This window comes from Mesoplodon densirostris, chromosome 3 (assembly GCF_025265405.1).
Source record: "Mesoplodon densirostris isolate mMesDen1 chromosome 3, mMesDen1 primary haplotype, whole genome shotgun sequence".
Taxonomy (NCBI): domain Eukaryota; kingdom Metazoa; phylum Chordata; class Mammalia; order Artiodactyla; family Ziphiidae; genus Mesoplodon; species Mesoplodon densirostris.
Genome location: NC_082663.1, coordinates 71,505,543 through 71,529,938, shown reverse-complemented (window position 1 = coordinate 71,529,938; position 24,396 = coordinate 71,505,543).

Sequence of the window (24,396 nt, the reverse complement as noted above, 5' to 3'; positions counted from 1 at the left end):
TAGTGGACAAAGGTCCTTAGCTCTCACCCTCCAGTGTCGGGTGCCTGGGGGCTTTGCCCATTTAGACCCTACTCACACGATATGTTAGTGAATGAATTCTTAAAGACAAAAGACATCTTGCAATCCTTTTAATAAAACCTGGACTGTGTGGAAACAAGATAATGAATGGGTGAGCCTTTAGAAATAAAAAGTAAGTGCCTTTGGCTGCTTTAAGAAACAGCATAAATAGACTATTTGGGTTTATACTGTGCTAAATGTTGTACCAAGATTGTAAAGAAAATAGAAACTGCCTTGTTTCTCATGGACAAATACCAGTTGTGCAGTCATATTACAGCAGAGTGGTGACTTCAGGGGTCAAATAATCAGAGACTAGGCCGTCAGAATGAGCCACTCCTCCTTGTTTTCATTGTTTGCCTTATCTGCAGAAACAAACTGCAATTCTCTTTTCCTAAGTTAGATGATAATTCAGTATATTTATACTTTGTCTACTTTATTTAATAAATCCTAATATCTAAAGATTTCCCAAATTAATGCTAAATAGAAAAAGAGTAACAAAAAGATAAATATTTTCCTCATGAATTTAATCTATTATTAATCGGCATACATGTTATTCCAAATATATACATGTAGATCGCCACATATATATGTGCATAGAATGTATAAATACATATATATTATACATGAATGATTTATTACAGAAATATCAGTGTTTCTAGATTACACTGCATACTTGATGAGCTGTCATTAGTGCAGAAAGGATACATAGCTTTTCACAAAAGAAAAGAATGAGGCTGCCAGAGTGTTGCAGTGGTTTGGGCTTTTTTTTTTTTTTTTCCAGCATCCATCCCTGCCAATCTCTGCACTGCCAGTAGGGAAAACCATATCCATGGCAACCAACCGTACCATTCCAACCCACATCAATGACGCCTCCAATCTAAACTGTCAAATATTCTATGCACATCATGTAAAATAGGTCTCTTTCCCCTATACCTCTGTGCATCTCGTTTCCGTGGCTACAAGTTTATGCAAATGAGAATTGTCCTTTCTCTCTCAGGTTGATTGAACACTGAATTTGTTTTGCACCTTGGCAATGCAAAGCCATGCTGTCTTGCCACCTGGTCTACCACATAATTGCAAAAATTTTATTATAATGATAACTGTCCCCAAATTAGCCTGATAACACCATCTACCTGCCTCATGAGCGAAAGAAACAGTGTGCAATAAAGAAGGATGTTAAAACAGAGTCGAGATAGGGGAATAATGTTTAATTGGCTCTCCAGAGTCTACTAATTTTCAGAATTGGAAACCTAGTGTTTGATTTGTTCTTTTTAGTCGGTGAGAAGAAAAAATATCCTTCATAAATTCTGAATGACAAATTTGCCCATCCTTTTTTGCATGTGGTTCCAGCATCCCAGGGAATCTAAAGTGTCATTTCCTCTCTGGAAGAAAGGAAGCACAAAACATGCTAGGTATGTACTCTAAATTTTCACTCAGTATCAGCTCTAGCTATACATTTCTCCCAATCCCTGTATCTTCCTCATTCTTTTCCCCCAACCCCCTCCAAATCCTGGATCAATACCTTTCTTTTAAAATTAAGATGCAGGATTTTTACTGGATGACACATATTAAAATAAAAGAAAGTCGGGAATCTAAAACAATTATTTTCTCCCATCCCTGGTCTCCTTTAATCTATTGCTTCCCACTAGATTATGTCCTGTAAATAATTTTGTGGTGATGGTGGTAGTAGCTTCTTTTTCAGAAAAATCACACATTTTGCAAATAATAAAAACAACTGCTTTTTATATAGTTCGTTTAAATTATAAGTTGCATTGATATGGTGACTTTAACTAAGGACTTTTTTATGTTAATTTTTTTTACAAAAAAGAAAGAAGGAAAAATGGGCAGATCAAATGTAGTACATATTGTGTTTCCCTAAGATGTAAGTGACAAAATAGAAGACACTAGATTCACTAGATTCTTTTTTTTTTTTTTTTTTTTTTTTGGCAGAGCCGTGCAGCTTGCGGGATCTAGGTTCCCCAACCAGGGATTGAACCTGGGCCCCCGCAGTGAAAGCTCCCGAGTCCTAACCACTGGACTGCCAGGGAATTCCCACTAGATGCTATTATGATAAATGTTGAGGATATATTTTACTTCTCCCCTCCTTAATACTTCTCTCCCTGCAAAACAAGTCCTTCAGTATTTAAAAAAATTGGAACAATTTTTTTACAAATTCATGAGATTTTTGTCTCAGACTGATCTTCTGAATTTTGTTTATAAAGACTCCGAATCACCTTTGAGTAGATTAGGGAGTAGCAAAGGTTATAAATGTGGGGAGGATCCCTTTTCAATCTAATAGTTCAAGCGTAAATGTGTTCTGAACAAAACTTTAAAAAATGAAGTTTCCAAAGCCAGATTCTTCACATATCTTTTTTCCCCTCTGGCCCCCCAAACTCTGCATACCTTGTAGGGTTCAGCTGGTGCCCCACTTTTTCCCTGACTAAGAAGATAAAGGGATGACTCCCTTCTCTGATCTCTCTCCTCTATCAGTGCTGCTGTTTCTGCATTTCATTAGATGCCATTTCCTGTTGGTAGGACTTGCTCTCTGACAAGATTTTAAACCCTGGGCCAGAGTTGAAGGAAAATAATTTCCTATAATTCTTTTGTATTTTCTATCCTTAAAGTGAATATTTGCTCAGTTAATTCAGTATCAAGTCTTGATTGTTCCTGGGTTTTAGGTTGAGACGTTCAGGCAGGGAACAGCTAAAAAATATGCCTCCGGTCATGGCAGGAGAAAAGAAATCAACTTTTAGTTGTGTTCACTATGTTCAAGAAATCATGTCAAATGTTTTACATGTGGAACAATAATCTGTCCCTTGTTAAAATTTACTTTTAAATAACAGATTATATTTTTCAAAAGCAATAATATTTGAAAGAGAGAACATAGCATCCTTAATAATTCTGTGTGATTGTTATATCTCTGCCAATAGTCTTGTTTCCTGAGCAATGTCCTTGGATCTTTGGGGAATTACTAAGGATGTGAAAGAGCTAATTTTATAAAGCTTACAGTCAAATAGGATGATAAATACATATAAATACAGATGGCACAAACAATTAAAACCCATCTCAATATCAATTATGACTGTTATAGCCTCATTCCAATAAATTTACCAAATGTAATATATAAAATTTCCAAGTATTTTGGAAGGCTAAAAAAAATGATCATTGGAGTTATGTTCTAGGATAAAAAGTGTGGATGAATAGTTTGAATCAGTTTCACCTGAGGAAGACAAATATCGAAGGGCTTTTCATAAAGTCAGTTTTTGTGGTTTGTGCATTTGGACTGTCCCAACTCAGTCTCAGTGATGGAGCTCCTTCTTCCTCTAAATAGCCTTTCTCTGGGCATAAGAAACTCTCTTTTAGAATTTCATTCTATACAGCCATCCCTTGCCAATTCACCTGATTTTCCCTTTAACTTTGCCTATGCATGTAAAGTGAAATGGAGAAGTAAAGCATTCATTTGCAAAATGTGAGGGCCCAAAAAGTTTGTCTGAATTCCACAAGTGAAAAAATAGGGAGTTTATGCAAACAACTAGAAATTGCCTCAATTCTCTTATTCTGGATTACTCCTATGAGAGAGATTCTCCCTTAGAATCAATGCAGAGAAAAATAAACAATGAACAAACAGAAAACAAACAAAAAATTCATCAATAAGAGCACCTATGCCCTTGTTAAGTAATAATACTATTATCAAATAAATAATAATAAATTCTTATGAGACACTATGTTTGAAGCACTGCTTTAAGCCCTTCACATAATCTAAGTCATTTAATCCTCACAAGTTTTATAAATAGGTACAATTCTTTATCTTATTTTGCAGATGAGAAAACCAAAGACTAGAGGGGTACCTAAAATTATGCAGCTAGAAAGTAGTGGATCTCTCAAGACTAGAAAATCTTGCTAAAGTCTCCAGAGTGTTAATCTTTTTATTTCTATGCTATATGACCTTTTGAGAAATATTTTTATTCTCAATTATCACAATAAAGTTGTATCAGTCAAAATCTCTTAAAATTGTAATATTCCAAAATTCTGTCTTCATAACTCAAATTCCTTTCATTTAACGTTTCAAAGCGTGAAATTGAATCTTCTCTTGGGGAGAAAAAGCTTTTCTAAAAGACTTCAAAATTGGAAACATTGCTTTTAATGCCAGCAATGATTTAGAAGACCTGGGGTGATTTTTTTTTAATATCCAGACAAATGTTTATTCATTCATTCAGTTAGTTAGTTAGACATATTGCACACCAACTGAGTGCCAGTGCTGTTCTTGGCTCTGAGGATTCAGCAGTGAACAAAGAAAAGCCTAAGCCCTCGTGAGACTTACATTCTATCAGGGGAGAAACTATAGAATAGGATACAGTTCAACAGAATACAATAGAATAGAAGTGAACTTGTAAGAAGTATAGTAAAGAAAAATTAAACAGGGATAAAGATATATAGAACAAAGGCTTTTATTAGGCTAGAAAAGATCTTTTTGGTAAAGTGATATTTGGGCAGAGACTCAGGTAAAGTGGAGGAGGAAGCTCAGCAGTGGGAACCATCTTGCAAATTTCAAGGATTAAGATGACTGGTGGGAAGATGGGGGAGTTGCTTCAGGAGATGCCATCAGTGAGGCAGTTGGTCTGATCATGGAGCGACTTGCAGGAAATCTTCATGTACTTTCCCCTTTATTCTAAGAGAGATAGAAAGCTATCCAAGAGTTTTCAACAGAGGAATGATAGGAACTGACTTATTTTGTAAAAGGCTCACTGACTCAAAGTGAAATACAGAAGTTTGGGTGAAATCTGGGAGCCCAGTTCAAGAGTCTTGTATCATCCTAAGCAATAGCTGATGGTGGCTTATACCAGGATAGCAGGACATGACTTGTGAGAAGGGATTTTTGAAGTTGTCAACTACAAGATTTATAATATATGTGGAATGTAAGAAAAATAAAGGGTAAAAATGACTTGATTCTATTACAGAATGAAATAGTTTTATGTTTAGATAAGAAATTGCCTGTATGTAAAAGCTCAATATTTGAAATTACTTAAAAGTTCCTCAACAGTTAAAATTCTCAGACTATCTGAATTTGTTATATGCTCAGTTTAAAACAATTGTTGGTCATTACTTCTCATGCCATTGAGTTTTTGAGTTATCCAACTATACATGGAAGATGCAACTTGATAAGCTAGCCAAGTTCTCTAACTTAGAAACTATAGTCCTTCTTGAAATCCTCCCTTTTTTCATCTCTCAAGTAGCAGATCTCCCTTTTGTCCTACGTCTTAGGCCATTCTCTTTTAGTCCTTTTCACAAGTTTCTCTTTGGTATTTTTTAACTCTCAGTTCTTTCTTTGTATTTTGCTGCAAGTTCTCTTTTTATAGCCACCAATCACTCTACTTGGACCAACGCCAACAGTAGGAAAGCTTCAATTAGGATCCAAATTCTGATGACATCAAATTATCTAGCTCTGTTCAGTAGGGTAGCCACCAGCTATGTGTGGCTTTTGAGCACTTGAAATATGGCTAGTCCAAATTAAGATGTGCTGTAAGTTTAAAATACATATTGAGTTTTGAAGACATAGATTTAAAAAAAGAACATAAATTATCTCGATAATTTTTATATTGGGTACACATTGAAATCGTTATTTTTGATATACTGGGTAAATAAAATATATTACTAAAATAGACTATATGTTTCTTTTATTTTTTTAGTGTAGCTACTAGAATTTTAAAAGTTAGAGATGTGCCTCACATTGTAATTTTTTTGGGGTAGTGTTGCTCTAGACGTTGATCTCTCTTAAGCATCAGACTTAGCCCAGAGCCTGGAACATACTGTGTTTATAAATGTGTATTGAAAAAATAAATAAATATGTGTATAAAACAAAAACCTCTTACAAACCAGAATAAATCTCACAAGAATTGTTCAGGTGGTAAACAAAATTTTCTTGAGATATTAGGAAAAACATGCTTATGTAGTGACAACTACCATGTTTTGAATGGGAGAACTTTTCTAAAAAGTCAGCTGTCCCTAAGGTGACCTATATATTTAAGAAAACTACTGTAAAAATTCTTACTATTTTTCTATAGAACTCAACAAAATGATCTTAAAATTTAACTGGAAAACTAAACATGGTATAATGAGTCAAGAAAGATTTGAAACAGAAGAATACTTATAGAGGGACATAACTCATGAACTTTTAAGCAAACATTATAAAGCTTCAAAATTTAAAGCCATGAAGTTTGTGCCAAAATAGAGACATCAATGAAACAGAACACAAAGTTCAGATACAAACAAAACAACAAAGAAGAATTTAGTGTATAATAAAAATAGCATTTGAAATCAGTGAGGAAAAGATGTACAATTTGATAAAAAGTATTGTGGAAACCAGTTAACCACTTGACAAGAATAAATTTAGAGCCCTAATCCACACCTTAAGGTAAAATTGATTCTCCAAATGGATTAAGTATAAGTACAAACAATGAAATTTAAAACTACTAGTGGAAAATATGGTTCATATGTATAGGTGAAGAAAGCCCTTTCAATCAGGACTCCAGGCAAAAAATTAAAAGATCTAATTAAGTAAATATTTTAAGACATTTGTATGGGGAAAAATACCACAATCCAAGTGAAAAAGCAAATTACAGTCAAGGAAAAATATAACTATGTGTGACAGAAATGTCTCTAATACATAGGAATCTTACAAATTGGTAACAAAAAGAATATATAACCAGGTAGGAAAGTGAACAAAGGATATGAACAAGCAAGGTACAAACATCAGAAATATAAATGATTGATAATATGTGATAAAAATATTTCACCTTACTAGTAATCATAACCATGAACAAAAGCCTAGATAGCCTCTCCCCTCTCATCAACTATCAGACTGTCAAAGAGTCAAAGAAGGAAAATGCCCCATGCTCAATAGCTCTCGTAGATGCTGGCAGGAGTAAAATTAGTAGAGACTTTCTAAAGTATAATTGGAAGTAATGTACTTAATTCAGAAATTTCACTTTCAAGAATTTTTTTCAATAATCAGATGGATTCATAAAGATAAAAATATGGAGCTATATATCACACTATTATCTATTATAGGGGAAAAGTGAAAATAATTTAAATGTACAGCTGTAGGTTATTACTTGAATGACTTGTATATCCATAAAATGTAATTCTACCCAATCATCACAAAAGATGGTGTTAATCTATATTGATCAATATGTTGATGATATACTGCTAAATGTTAAAGGTAGTTTTCAAAACACACACACATATATATATATATATATACAGTGGTCCCACTTTAAAGATACATATATTTCATGTATACACATTGAAAATAAACTAGAAAAAATATTTTCCAAAATGCTACTAGTGGTTATATGCTAATAGTGGTAATGCTAATAGTCGAAATATGGCTAATAGTGCTAATGGTGGTAGGATTATGAGTAATTTTTTATTCTTGATTTTATTATTTGCTTCTGTTATTTCTACATTAACATGAATAATTTAAATAATTTTAAAATGCAAAAAAATACATATCTTGAAATATGATGATACATAGCAGCACAAGGAGCCTTAGACTAAGTGCTGTGTCTATAAGAGCACACTTGTGTTTCTTTATACTTTCTGACACAGTGAAGCTTCATGTCCACAATCTCCACAGCAGCCCATCTATATAGGTGCTTACATAGGAACTCTTAGTCTTCCAATTCAACTCTGTCTGGAAGAAACAGAAGAATTGGAAGAAAACATGGAGGCGTTGGCATTGTCCCACACTGGGTACCTGAGCTCCAAGGAGAGACTTTTCCTGAATTCCTTACAAAAAATCCTATGTGTCCTTGTTATAGCCTGGTCCACCTTGCTCTGGGAGGGGAGCTTCAAGTTCTTTTATTATTAAAAACAATAAGAGTTTTGCTCATTTGAATAGGCATTTATTTAGTTAGTTTCCAAAGGACCTTATGAGCTATGTTGGGTGATTTCATCTTATTCCTTCCCACATGTTAGGAAAATAAGGTTCAGAGAATTTACATGTCTTTTCCAAGGTGGCAGCATGAGGATTCAAACTCACCTATTTTTATTTCAAACCTGAGGCTCTATTTTATCACATAGCCTTACAAACCTGTCATTGAAGGCCATAGCCTTTAAATAACTAGAAAGAAGAGAAAAGCAAAACACTTTGGATCATAAAATATGATTGATATGAAATTATAAATAATTACTTCACAAAGTATTTTCCAACCTTTATTTTTATTTTGCCATAAGAAATAGCACAAAAGAGAAAAGAAAAGGATTATTTAAATTCCCCAAACAGATTATTTTCTGAACGCTACTTCTTACCCAAGATTTTTTTTTCAATTACTGGTCAAATAAAACTGGAATAAATACACTGTGAAATCAACTGATTTATATGTATTACAGATGGTGTACTAGAAAGAAAACACTAAATTAGAGGAAAATGTATATGATACAGTGCTGCAAAGTGTGCCACTCATCTAATTCATCTAGTATTCTTCAAACATAATGAAAATTATCATATTTTTAAAAGTGATATGGCCCGTATCTTAAAAGTTAAAAGAGGTGAAAATGGTCTAAAATATGTAAAAAAAAGGTTTACAGCTAGATCTTTTATAAAAGCATAATTTGGTGTAATATTTTTCTCATTCTGAATGAGCCTCCTAGTGCATTAACATCTGACCATGCAGCAGTGTCATGCTCTCTGAACATCATTGTCAAAATGTCCAATCAATTTGCTTGTGTTATGAATCATGCCCTGTTCCTATTGGTTTCCTGCACATCAACATTCAGCTAAAGGACTCAAAGTCCATGTTATGTATGTTAATCTAAAATTCCTCTATATACAACCTCTGCAGAAATAACTGAACAGGAGGGCATATCAGTCATGTTTGACACCCAACAGTTGCACTCTCTGGGTCAATGCCAGATGGAGATATTTCTAGTAGTTAATGTAACTTTTCATTACTAATTGGATCTGGCATAAGTTCTTGCAAATAGTCACATTCCTTTTTCTTAGTTGTCAATGCAAGGTTAATAGTTACTACTCTCCAGTCCTCCAGCAATGGGGATTAGTCAAGAACCTGCTGAAATGCTAATCAATTTTATGATATTTCATTTGTCTTCCTCATGTTTACAAAAGTTCATTGACCTACAGACCCATGGTTTTCTGCATACATTTTTTAATGAGTTAAAAATATTTGTTCTCATTAAAATAATATGTTTTTAAAAATCTGAAAAAGAAAAGAAAAAAATCAATGGTCATCACAGTAACACAGCCATTATTTGTGTTTATTGTCTTCTAGTCTTTTTATTAACAAAACTTTACAAATCATTTTGTATTTTAAAAAATGTATCTTAATCTTTTCCCCCCTTTTGGCCCTTTGGTATACATAATTGCAATAATCATAATCCTTGGTTCATGACAACATTCTCATTACTGATTCAAGTATGTGCTTATTTGTAATACTCTAAAGTCCCTCACAAATTCACCACCATCCCCTCAAAAGCTATGAGCTTGACAATAACCTACATCAATCACTATGTCCCCCATTCCTCCCTCTGCCTTTTTCCCACTGAAGGTAGCAATCATTCAAAATTCCATTTTTATCATTCCCTTACTGCATATATTTGAAATACATATATTATATTGCATATATTGTAAATGTATTTCTTATATATACATATATAACTTGTAAATTGCATTTACAGTATATATTTTATTTCTGACTTTATAAAAAGTTTAGTAACCTGCATGTAACCTTTTGGAATCTACTTTTTAAATTTAATAATCTTATAACTAAGACTTCATCATAATATTGTCTATCAATCACTCTATGTCATTCATTATGTCTCTGTATAATAAAACACTGAATATACCACACTTTTCCATCTAGTCTCACTTGGATGGGCATTTGTGTTGCCTTCACAGTAGTCTTTATAACTATCAGTAGTAGTAGTTTCAGTAGTCTCATGATATTCCATCAATTTCTTTAATCAGTTCTCTATTTCTTATTTAGTTGCATCTAAATCTATGCTCTATTGATCAAGGTTGCAGTGAGCACAGTTGTACTATTAGCTTTTCTATACTACAAATATACCTTAGATAACTAGAAATGGAATTATTCGGTCAAAGGATATGAACATAATAGATATTTCCAATTTGCATTCTAAAGGATAACCCCATCAGCAATTGTACAATTACTACATCTCCATATGCACTGCCTTATCCATTTTTTGTTGTTAATACAAGAAATAGTTATGTTTTGCTTTTAGCCCCACTGACTTCAATCAATTTTGACATATTATAGAACTTCAAATCTGGAACCTTCTGATCTAATAACTTTTAATTTAGAGTACAGAAAATTAAGGCATAAGAGTGAAATAATGGTTTATAACCTGGTCCGGAAAGTGTAGTTTGAAATTCTGAATAGAATATATTATCAGTGAGTCTTGTTTATTCTTACTAGAGTGGTTCTCAACAGGCAAATAATGAAGCTGAAGTTCAAAGAAAATGAGCAACTTTTCTAAAATTATGTAGTTAATTTTCTGTCACACTGTATTTTTTCCCAACTGGTCAATATGATTGTTTATGAACCATCATAAATTTTCATGTCATTTTTATTTTGAATTATTTCTTCTCTCAATTCCTATAGGATTTATAATCTTGGCCTTACAGTATAGTACTTGAACATGCATCTGTTGTTCTTGTTGTTTTTCATGAGAAATGGACTTTCCTTGCTGATTCTACTCCCTTGAATTAACCCTCACAATATGGAGCACAGTGCTAAGCCTAGAGTAGTTTGTTAATACAGACATGCTGATCTGACCTGTCAGAACTTATGCTCTTTCCACATTGGAGACACTTCCTTTCCATGCCTCTTAAGTCAAAGTATTATTAATTACATAGTTTTGATATCTCACTTTCAACACACCCTTTTTTATATTCCCTACGTTCAACAATACTAATGCTTAGTAACTGCAATTTGCATCACATTGTGGCATAAGGTGCATTGCTGTGCTTGTATAATTTATATACACTTTTTCATGTCCTACAAATGATCCCATTCTTGGCCAATGGAAATAGGAATAAGGACTTTTTTTTTCAGACTCTCATAAGGCGAGAGTACTTGCCAGGCACTCACAACACACAACCATTTTCTTCTCAGTTACCACAACCACAGACAATTGTTGTTCAGCCTAATTCATCCCTGACAAAGCAAACACATATTTAACACTTGGTCTTGATGACTAAAGCGAGCAATTTTACCCATCTTAACTGCAAGTTCCCACACTTTTTCTCCATGCCTGCAATCTGCATCTGAATTGCCTGATGATTATTCTGCTGGGTTCATTTTGTCCACTCTTATAAACAGTTGCCAATCTTTGTGGCCCTGTGCAAAATTAGACCCCTGGATGGGTCATTCATTGTATGTTCAAATACTGGGCAAGTTTGTAAAGCAAATTCACATTTTCATATGTCATATTCCTCCTGACCTCAACCAGGAACAATTAGCTTTCCCTAGGTTTTATTAAATAAGAGTATGCCCATATAGGACCTAGTCTCCTTTTTCACTTCTTCTGAGAGAGCAATTTCTTGGGCTATAGAAAAATGAATTTCACAGATTCATTAGACAAAAGATTCTCAGCCCCTCTTCATGAATATCTGACGGCAGAACCAAACATTTGGTTAGTAAAACCCATTGCTATATTAAACACATTCTTTTTCTGCAATCTTGACAGTCTGTGCATTTCCAGGAACATGGGTTGATTTTATGTTCACAAAAAAATGGACGATGAACCCTTTAACACACTCTTCTCGATGGTAAGTGTACTCTGCATTATAACACACAGTGCATTTTCTCAAGGACTTTTCTGTATTTTACAAACAAGGACTGAGAGTATTTGATAGATGTGGAATATGACTCACAGCAAGCTGAAATAACCAACCTGAGGTCAAACAGCCAGTCCCCGGTCAATTTTGTTCAGAACCTTGACCTTTTAACTCTGTCTTCTGCTTTACATTACGTAGCATCTTTTTATTTATTTATTTATTTATTTATTTTTCATGAAACTAGGGAAAAAAAGAGCTTTAACAGGTATTTAAGAACGAATTGTTACCTCTTACACATCTTGATATATAAAGCCTTGATTGTCAATGCTGAGCAAGAGAATATCAAGGATAGAAATTCAGTTGTATTGAAACACCATCCACAAACATCACAAGAACTACAGACTGCTTTAAACTGTTAAATCCTGGTACCTGTGAACTTTTTAATCGATGATGTGAGTTAAAATGTGAGTTAATTTTGAAATTAGTTGTTTGGCTCTTAAAACATTTTTCCACTGAAGTTTTGTGTATCTGCTAATTATGTTCTTTGGAAAAGAGTAAAAAATAAAAGGAGCCTATTTAAACCATAATAGATTTAAACAATGGTAATAATAGCACTATTTCAACTACATCTCACATCGTTTCCATTGGAGAAAACATTTCAAGCTCCAGACTTTCACACCAGGACCACTTCAAAAGAACATTGTTTGTGGTAGTAGCAGCAGATTCATAAGGAACAGGCCAAGTGATAGAAAAGCTAGAGATGGAGAAGGTTTCAAAACCAGTATCTTGACTCTATTTCTCCAGGATAAGTGGTATTTTTCTGTCTGCTTAATGGATGCCAGACACCCCCCAGTTTCTCTGAACTGAGAAAGAATGAGAAGTTATTCTACAGCAAGGAGGTCTGAATGTACAGACCTTGTACAGACCTGTCTGAATGTACAGACCTTGTACAGACCTGTGTTGTGTGCAAGAGAGATGTCTCTGCTGGTGGGACAAGACCCTATGTGACACCCAGGAAGAAGGATACTTGAGAAGGGAGGAAACACATGGCAGGTTAAGTCTGGGTAAGGGATACCTTAATCTGTAGAAAACACACCACTCTTGGTCACAGTGAGAAGGAAAAAAAAAATTGAATGATGAGCCATACTCATGGCAGTCCTTTAGTGCTTCAGTTGGAAAATTTGTTTTGATTCTTGGTTTCCACAAAGGAGGATATTAAATTCAGTGACTTCTCAATGTTTTTTCAGCTTTGATGCTATCTTGTGCTGCAAGCACACATAAACAATACAGTCCTAGGGAGGAGGCAAGCAAGAACCTGGCAGGGGCTTGGGTTGGGAAATGAAGGCCTGAGAGGAAAGTGCCCAGGGAACTGGGGCAGAACCCAAGGTGCAGAATGGGACTTGGAACCAAGGTAGAAGCCACACGTGTTCAAAAGTCATGCTTTTTTTTTTTTTTTTTTTGCTGTACACGGGCCTCTCACCGTTGTGGCCTCTCCCGATGCGGAGCACAGGCTCCGGACACACAGGCTCAGCGGCCATGGCTCACGGGCCCAGCCGTTCCGTGGCATGTGGGATCTTCCCGGACCGGGGCACGAACCCGTGTCCCCTGCATCGGCAGGCAGACTCTCAACCACTGTACCACCAGGGAAGCCCAAAAGTCATGCTTTTTAAACTGCTTTCAGGGTAGATTTGTGAGTGTCAGAGTATTGGGCCAGATTACTTTCAACATTTCCTTATCTCTGGTCAGAATTTAGCCTGGACAATATGGGGGAAAGAAGGCATCAGATCATGTTATGTATCAGTAGAAATTTCCAAACTAGTCATAACCTTCTAATTTTTCCTTGGATCAACACCCTTTTGGTTTTGATTTTCCTCTTTCCTCCCACCACACTGAAGATTACTACCATTGGAAGTCATTATTTCTGATGAAAACAAGTCATGGTCCTTGGATGTGATGGGGAGAGGATAAGGTTGAGACTTAATGGTCACACTGGGAGAAGAGGAGAAAGTATACAGTGACTGAGACCAGGCAGAACCTTAAAAAATATGTTGAATATCTAATTGTTTTAAGCCAAATATAGTATTAGATTACATGGAGTTAACATTAAATTTATTTAAATGAAGATGCATACTATATATATCCAAAGGATTATAAATAGCTAGTATAGTAATTATTAATAATGATTTGCCTTTCTTATCCATGGCCTTGAAATATATAACTATATTGACATATTATGCCATGAATTATTCTGATGGTTCCCCTTAGTTCATGTTGACTTTGAAGACAGGGCTTTAGAAAATATTTTGAACACCTCTAAGATAAGCAAGGCAGTTATTTATGGGAATTTACTACTATGTTCTACCTGTAATATTCTTTAGTAGGTAGAGGATTGTATACCAAGTAAAATCATGATTTTAGAGCTTTAAATAAAGACATAACTTGTTGCTAAACAATTGGTAAGAATAATCATATTATATTATACAGAAACAGAAGAAATCTCTGAATATGGAAAATCATTTAAATCTAGATATACATTTTCTTTTAGAATTTAAATATTTGATGAGAAGTTTTGTTTCCCTTTATGTGTCTGAGACGCCTCCATGACACACTCATGGACAGTGATACTCATGTTCTAGGTGGCTGAGCTTCATATTTAAAAGAAAAAGACCAAGTTTTAATAACAGGTTAAAGTAGATCACAGTTTCACTAACATCTGAAATGAAACTATAGACTTTCAGTGTAGCAATGACCTCTGCCATATATGAGTAGGAAAGACATTCAACAGGAATGAAAGTCCTTTTTCTTCTAAGTTAGTTGTTAGAAATTTCAACTCCTAGTGAATTTGATGAGAACCGTAATATTAAAGAGAGATTTGGAATAGAAGATAGAAATATGAAACTAAATTATAAAATGGAGTTCAATTATAAAATGGGTATTTAGGGGCTTCCCAGGTGGCGCAGTGGTTAAGAATCCGCCTGCCAATGCAGGGGACTCGGGTTCGAGCCCTGGTCTGGGAAGATCCCAAATGCCATGGAGCAACTAAGCCTGTGCACCACAACTACTGAGCCTGCGCTCTAGAGACCACAGCCACAACTACTGAAGCCCACGCTCCTAGAGCCTGTGCTCCGCAACAAGAGAAGCCACCGCAATGAGAAGCCCACGCACCGCAACAAACAGTAACCCCCGCTCACCACAACTAGAGAAACCTCGCGCTCGGCAACGAAGACACAATGCAGCCATAAACAAACAAACAAACAAACAAACAAACAAATAAAATGAGGTATTTAAACACGGCAAATTTAAGAGCAAGGAGTCTTAAAAATGTTGTAATAAGTTAGATCTGAATTTTCAGTGCAGTGTGAGAATCAAAGTACAAATCATATAATTTGGGTATTGGATCTACAAGAAGGAGAAAATTAAACTAATATTTATTAAAAACCTAAAATAAACCTGGTGCTATTAGGTTCTTACATGTTTATTAGTTTATTTTAATTCTCACAAATCAATATTAATATTGAGAATATGGCAGACAAGAAAACTGAGTTTCTAAGAAATCAAGAAAATGTGTCTAAAATGATACACTTTGTTCTGATTGCTTGAAGCAGTGCTCCAAATCTGTGGTACACACAGGACAATCCGAAATTGGTCATGTGTTATTTTAGACATCTCACTACTTGAAATATCTGAAGAAGTTCAGAGTTTGCAAAAATGAAATTTCCATCCATTAAACAGGCTTTTTAGTCAAAATAAGTGCCATGTTTTGCCATTTGATCTTGGGTGAGTTGGTCCTCCTTATGCATAAGAAAGATACTATACCTCAGTTACCTCATCTATAAAACAGGTTCTACGTAACAATAGAACCCTCCCGCAGGGTTGTTATGAGAGTGAAATGACATAAAGTGTGTTAGGTGCCTTGAAAAGGGGTTGAAAAATAGGGAATGCTTAATAAAATATTGTCATTACTATTTTGGTTATCTTTCAGGTATTTCATTGGTTTAAATAATCTTTTTCAGATTATAGAAAAAAGGAGAGATGTTTAAATAAAGCACTCATGCTACTTGCTCTTCTAAAAGTTAAACCTCTTAAAAGTTAGGACTGTTGCCAAAGTGTTGTCATTAGTAGTGATCTATAAAGGGAGCTCAATCATTCTATTTCAGATCCTTGCTTAACCCAGATAACAAAGATGTTGGAAAGATTTCAAGTAAAATTAAATAGCAGATTATGAAGTATTGTGTCAACACATTGCATATATTGAAGATTGAAAAATGATCCAGTAATTATGTCACATTTACCTGATACTGTTAAATAGATTTTGAACACTTAAAAATTATTTTGCACTATTTTTTACTTTAACTTCCTTAATGCCTAAGCTGGATACATATGGCAGTGTAGCACTTACAGGGAAACAGTTACTTTTCACTTTTTTTTGTGAAAGTACTTTGAAAAGTTGAAGGTAATATATGGGCGTAAGAAAGTGACAAACAAGGCAGCAATGGGCTTTCCCATACGGTAAATTCTGAACACTATAAACCTGGAGACATATGATAGTAAATATGTGACACTGACTTCTGGTGTCTGATTGAAAAGTAGAAAGCTTCAAATAAGATTATCTGTGTATTCCTAGAATATCCTTACAAGCAAGGATATCTTAAAATAAAGGAGAAAAACAAGACATGAATAAATCCTGATCTGCCTGCTCATAGAGCAGAGATACCAGGGGAGAGCCTATTGGCTCTCATTCTTTGGCTTTTCTCTTGATTTCAAGTACTTGTTTTCAGTCATGTTCATAAAAAGGAAGGGCAGATAGGAGAGTTGAAGTAGATTGGTCAGAGTATCCAGAGGTATTTTTTTGTGTGTATTTTCTTTAAGTGAGGCAAAATTTGTGGTATATATTAACGTTTAAAATTTTAAAGTCATGTTTTTTGCCTTTCATTCAACCAAAAGCTGTTAGTCTCACATTATGAGGATAATTTAATAGAAGCAATGGCTTGGAAGAGGAAGGAATTTTAAATAAAAGAAATGAATTTCTCTTCTGCTCTCATGGAGTGAGGTAGAAGAGAGGCATGAATGTGAGACAAATGGTTCAGATCTGATTAAGTACACCTTTAGACAATATGTGTTATTAAAAAAACATTTGGAAATACTGAAGTTTTAGTTCTTAGATATGGTTACAAAGCCAATGTTTATTGTAACTAATGATTTAAACATTTCTGAAAAACATTCTTAGCAATCATAAGAATCTAAGTGATGAAACTTAGACTGAGTAGCTAGATGTTTTTAGCTACTTTTTCCATGAAAAAGATAATCAACATTAAAGAAATAACAAAAACAATAAAATGTAAGTCTCTGTCATCACAGTTCTGCATTAGAAGCAAACAGCTTTGCTTCTCTTAGAGATGTTATTACAAACTACCTACCTCCAGACAGCTACTCACTTGCTCTTCACATGAGATGAAAAAGGCTCCATAATCCAAAAAGTTCATAAAGGAAACATGTAAAATTTGTAGATCATTTTAACATCATCCTTTTCACAATGTTTTATTGTTTAATAAGGATAAGTCGTCTCCCTTATTTCGTGGAAGAAATTTTCACGTGCTTATTACAGCTCAGCTGAGAGGTGCAGACACTGCCTCATATTTAGTCTTTTATTACATGAATAAGATGTGTTGCATCCTTCACAACAACCGAGTGAATTCCATTTCACCTTTCCTCCACCCCCAGTGCTGTTTGCATCAATTATTAGGGTTGAAATATGATGTCTTGGTGGCATTCTCAAAGTGAGAAAAGGGCTTGACCTTGTCAATCTGGTCACAATTAAAGGGTGCAGTGTGACCTTGGAGCAGAGTTTAGAAAAGTTGGGCAGACTTACAACAAAATAAAAAAAAATATTGCTAGTGTATTTATAAAACTGTAATAGTGGCAATTTTGTTGGATATACAACTAGAAATAGTCCATTGAAACAAGAGTCTAGGGCTACAAAATTTCATTTTGAAATTCATCCCAAATAATTCAGTGTAACCACCGAGAGGAACATAGCATCAGTACATGTTTTATTTACAGTTTAAAATATCTTTTTAACACTATTTTATTTTGGTGCAGAGGTTCTCAGTTATGTACTTTTTCCAATAGTTTCTCACATGGTGAGTTAGTGAGCTGTCCCCATTGCATTTGGAGATTCCCTTCAGTGCCCCAGGCTCGGCTCCCCTATCTGGCATTAGAATTCCCCATATTTTTTCATTCCTTCCAGTTGTATAGCATTATGTATGGATGTTCTTTTTTTTTTTTTTTTTTTTTTTTTTTTTTTTTTGCGGTACGCGGGCCTCTCACTGTTGTGGCCTCTCCCGTCGCAGAGCATAGGCTCCGGACACGCAGGCTCAGCGGCCATGGCTCACGGGCCCAGCCGCTCCGCGGTATGTGGGATCTTCCCGGACGGGGGCACGAACGTGTGTCCCCTGCATTGGCAGGCGGACTCTCAACCACTGCGCCACCAGGGAAGCCCTGGATGTTCTTTTAAATAAATTGAACTCGTGGAGTTTTTCCTTGTTCTTAGACTGAAAGTAAACATCTAAATGTTTAATAGTTAGCGTCTCATCAAGGTGTATGTCTATTTTTTCCCATATTGGAAGTCACCAATTAAAACTTTTACTTTGGAAGAAAGAATGTATTCATTCAATCAAAATTTAATGTTTCTACCATGCACCAGGAACTATTCTAGGCACTGGAGATAGATCTGTGAACCAAATTGAAATCTCTGTTGTCATACAACTTATATTTTGTTGTAATGATGAATAACAAAAAATAATAAAGAAAATAAAGTAAAATTAAAAGTATGTAAGGTGGTTGATAAGTGTTATAGAGAAAATGAATCAGGGCAAGGAGACAGAGAGCACTGGAGAAGGGGAGTTGGTATGGGGAGAGTCAGGGTAGGTCTTGCTGCAAAGGTCACATTTGAGTCAATTTCCAAAAGAGATGAGCAAGGGAACCATCAGAATATCTTGGGAGGAGCATTCCAAGCACAGGAAAAAGCAGATGGGAGCCTGCCTGTCTAGGTGAAAGTGTCAGTGTGACTAGAACTGGGGGATGGCAGGAAGAATCAAGGTCTTAGCAGGAAAAGTGCGAGTGTTGGGGGCAGGGAGTTGAGGGCGGCAGATTGTTTAGTGCTTTGTAGGCCATTCTAAGGATATTAGTCTTTCTCCAGGTGGGCTGAAAGCCACTGGAACATAATCTAAGGAAATTTTAGTCTTTCCTCTAACAATGATTATGTTCTGAGAAATTAAGGAACTATAATTTGTTTATTTTTATAAGTATACTAAAACTTTCTAGCTGGTCACTTTATGTAGTATATATGCATGTATGAATTTTAAAATAGATCCCTTTATGTCAAATCTGTCAGGCTTCAAAAAAATTATTTTTGTTTCTGGAAGCCGGAAGTTGAATTAGCCAATTTCACTGAGCCAACGGCATTTTGCTAGCAATCAAGAAACTTAACATGAAGCAGGGTTGGAGTGCTATCTACTTGAGATGCTATGCACATTAAAGAGATTGAACTAGTCATCGGGCTCAATGAAAACTTTCTAAATTATAGCAGGAACTACATAAATTCTAGTAAAATGTAAACAAAAATACTTGTGAAAACAATTTAATATGAAAATTTTGTTTTCACCAGTAAAAATTTCTAGAGTCTTTATAATACTTGTCAGCAGTTATTTATTGCTTACTAAGTTTAGACACTGAATAAACTCTTTAACTGTGTTATCTTAATCAGACAACTATCATTATTATTACCTAATAACATATTATTGCCATTATATACTAATATCATCACTCCTAGTAGTAGTAGTAGTAGTAGCAGCAGCAGCAGTAGTTGTAGCAGCAGTAGTGGCATCCCTGTTTTAAAGGAGTGAAAAATCAAACTTAAAATCAGAGAGGTCAAGTAACTTTTATGCAGGAGCCAGCACTGGTTTCCAGACCCAGTTTACCTGACTGTAGGGTTCACGTACTATGGAAAACTGCCTCTGCTTTATAAAGATAACGGTGGTAAACTTAGAAATCAACTTGCAAAGCTATTTCCTGTGGAAATATTTACTGCTATGATTATAATGTACTCCTCATGTGTGAATGGCACGTAGTAGGAGCCTATAAAATGCTACTTCCCTCACCATTTTCCCTCATAATTTGAAAAACATTTCCTACTTTAAAAAGAGGAATAGAGGACTGCACATGGAGCCTGTTTAAAGAATGCACTTCATTTTTGGTAAACATATTTACAGTACTGGGTATCATTTCATAGGGAAATACTCTCGTCCTGTTGATGCTTATGGTAATTCTCGCCCCAACAGCAGTGAAGACTGTACACACATAACAGTAATTTTAGCGCAGGAATATATCAATCACAAATTGTACATATAATTTTGGAAGACAAAGTGTGCTATACAGTGTCTCCAAGGAATGTGTTTGTTCTGAAAGGAAATTAAGTGCAGCTCTACAACAAACGTTCCTGAATCACCAATGTGCTCCACCTTGCACTCACACTCCATGCAAAAGTGGACTTTGACCTGTATAAATTTGACAGCTCTGAACCATTTGGAATCTTGACCCCTATTCCAAAAGGTCTCTCTTTTATACAACTAAACCTAGACTCTCATTTTATTAGTACAACTACTCTCAGCTTCCATCCCCCAATTTTAACTTGGGATCATGTCAGGTCAGGGTATTAAACCCCCCTCCCCCAATTACCCTATTCAAACACTGAAAGGTACGTAAATTGTAACCTATGTCTAATACCATCCTCAGAGTCCATGTCACGGGACTAACTTATGAGATCCTTTTGGCTTCTCCACTAAAACTAAATCTTCTTGGTTAATATCCAAGACATAGTCGTCTTTTATCAAATTCTGCTCTCATCTCTTATCAAATTCTGCTCTAGAGAATGTAGTGATACAAATGTCGACAACAGTAAATACATCTCCAACTCCAGTAAAACAGTAACTTTAATTAAATATTAATTTGTTGCCTATAATACTCTACAGTGTTTAAAGAGAATTCAAATATATTAACTCACTCTTCACAGTAGCCCAGGGTAATAGATAGAATAGAAATTGTACTCACATTTTACACATAAGGAAACTAAGACTCTAAGACTGTAAGCATCCTGTCTCAGCTTAGACACCTGGAAAGAGTTCAATACGGTTTCAGGTTGAGGACTTCTGACTCTTATTCCAGAGCTCTTCTCACCACACCGTTAAATCTAAGTGGAAAAGTTGAAGTGAGATCACTCATAAATTTATGGATAAAATATAAGTACAATATTTTCTTTGGGGCCACATATACAAAGAAACCTTGGAATCGTTCTTTATACGGCAATACAATTTTTCCTTCAACTGTCAAAGTTTCGTTCTGCTGAGAGTACATTCTGCAATTTTTCTGGAAGAAGATTTTTTCAGGATATCAAAAAACTTTAAAATTATGAATAATAAAGGGAAACTTGCCCAACCAGCTATTAAACAATAGTGCAAAATTAACAATAATTTTTAAAATATGGTACTGGTACAAGATTAGCATGGAACAGTTCAAAAATAAACCCAATTCTATTAAAGGACTTCTGATGTTCCAAAGGAAATAGAGGTGGAAGAGTTAAATTATTCAAAAATTGGTGTTAGAAAAATCATTCTTCTTTTTAATCTATCTCACGACAGAGAATGAAATATATTCCAAATGACTTAAAGAATTAAATGCAAATAAAGTATGCAGTACTTAACAAATTGAGGTTGCTGAGTATGGTTGTACAAGCTGTATGCTGCACAGCCCAGGGGTTAAATTCATGTGAACAACAATGTGAATGGCACACCCTCTTGGGTGAGAAATGTTAGCACCTTGTAACTAACTTTTAGTTGGGGAAGGATTTTTTAAATGAGAAAGCAATATAAAAACCACATAAAAATAGACTGATAGAAATGACCACATAAACACATTTTAGTACATCAAACATCATCAAATTAAAAAGTAAATAAGAACTGGTAAAAACATTTGCAACAAGTATGGCAATCTCATAGGATTTATGTATTAAATACATATAAAAACATAATGACATCAAATTTAACTTTACAACACCCAAACCCCAACACCTCCATTCATTACTTTTTTTTTTAAACATCTTTATTGCCCATTCATTACTTGTATAAGTTAGGGTAATGCTAAAAGGTATAACAAAAAGACCCCAAAATATAAAATGGCTCAAACATAGTATAAACAAGCATTCTTAACCTTTCTGTACTAGGGCCATGTTAGCAGTCTGGTGAAGCCTAGGACCTTTTCTCAGAATATTGTTTTTAAATACATAAAATAAAATTTAAAAGATTTCAAAAGAAACCAAGTATATTGAAATGTAGCTATAAAATATTAAAATAACTTGTGATATGATAATAAAAATGCTTCTTTATTAAAACATTAAATAACAAAATAGAGCAGCAGGTTTAATTACTACTGTAATTTCGGGGTCTGTTTGATTATGCCACAGGAGTTAGATTTTTATTAAGTGCAGCCAAACACAATTCTATCTGATGCAGCTGGTCAGTGGCAAAATCAGACTTAAGCCCAGATCTATTTGACTCAAAGACCTCTTAGGTACAATTATATACTAATTTTGTGCTTGTTCTTTCACATTAACTTTGAAAAGCAGGGTGCTTAAATTATATATGTAGTGTGATCTTAACTATATTAATATGCATAGAAAGAATACTGGTAGAGGAGATAAAAATTTTGATAATGGTTCTCTCTGGGTGGCAGGATTATAAGGGTTAATTTTTAAAATAACTTTATAAGAGGATTTTATTATTATAAATGTAATACATGCTTATGGTGGATAATTTGCAATTTAAAGGACAGAGAAAAGGAAAAAATAAAATGTACTACCTTACAATTTTCCCTACATTTATATTTTCAAATTGTATGTACTATTTTGTATCCTGCTGTTTTTACTTACTATTATAAGCATTTCTCATTGCTATTAAATATTTTAGAAATACCATGTTAATGGCTGCCTATTATTCTAGATGTGGATGAATATAAATTGTCAAAACATTTTTCAGTTCTTGAAAATTTTAATTAGCTTACAATTTTCAATATTAGAAATAATGCTATGAGAACACTTACGTTTGTAAATCTTGGTCTGTTTACTGATAGTTTCCTTGACATAAATTCTCAGAAGTCTGACTTCTGAGAATCTATGTCGTTGCTATTGTCATGAACTTTGAAGTAAGTTCTTCAGAAATATTGCAAAAATACTTGTACCAGGTGTGTATGATGGTGTTCCATCATGTAGAGGCCTGGAGGTGCCGTCACGCCTTTATTCACCTCCAGCTGATTGCTTTCAAGCAACTGGTTAAGTGGATTTCCAGAGTATATTATTTTATATTAGTTAAAATATCCCTTGCAAAATGGTGAGGAAATTACTGATTGAACAAAAAATACTTATAATTTGTACACAGGAAAATGGCAGAGCTGAAATTTCTACTACTTCAAGTAGGAGTTCTTTGTCAGCCATATTATAAGGTAATTCAAAGATAATAGAATCAGATGAAGCAAGGAGGGGTTAAAAATAGACACTCAAAAGATGAGTACTGAAGTAAAAATTTACCTCCATTGTCATTAACAGCTAACCTTTCCCTAAATGTACATTTTTGCTCGAAATAACCAATGATAGTGAAAGATATATATGAATATAAATAAATAAATATTTCTACATCGAGCTTATATTTTTGAAATTTTGTAATTAATGAGGTGCATGATAAAAAGCACAGGGAGCAGTCTTTTTTTTTTTTTTTTTCTTTTTGCAGTCTTTTTAATTAAGTAATTTATATTACTGGTTCTATTTCTCAGATAGTAATTCCTTTAATAAAAATAAAAATCTTCCAATGCCCTCAAAATAATTACTTTCCACAATACATGTTCAATCCATATGTGTTAAAGTGAGCTGACATTTAATGTGGCCAGCATAGACAATATATATTTCCATTTACCTACGTTATTGACAACCATTTTTTTCTTATTGTACTTCAGTTACATAGAATTGGATTAATCATAACCTGTAGTTCATAATGTGCTCTCATTGTTAGTCTATGCGTGTTTTATATTAGTTATTATTTAACTAGTTATTTTAAATAGTTTGATAAACACTTATGAGCCTACCATCCAAAACAAAAGCTTGAAACTTGACAATAATCTTGTATCTGGTTTTGTCCAACAACCCATTCCTTTGTTACCAGATGGCTTCATTTTCATGAGGGTATCAATATTTTTTAATACTTTGTTTCATAAGCAACATCTCCATGTTTTCCAAAATTTTGAAAACCATTTTCTAATCTTCATATTAGTTTTCAAATGAATATTTTGATTGCTTCAAATTGAAATGGTAAAGTATTTTTCAGTTCTAGAACCTAATCTAATGTCATATTCGAAATTCAGCTCAAGTAAACAGTTATGAAAATGTTGAACAGGTTTTTGTGGCTTTGTAATGCAAACAT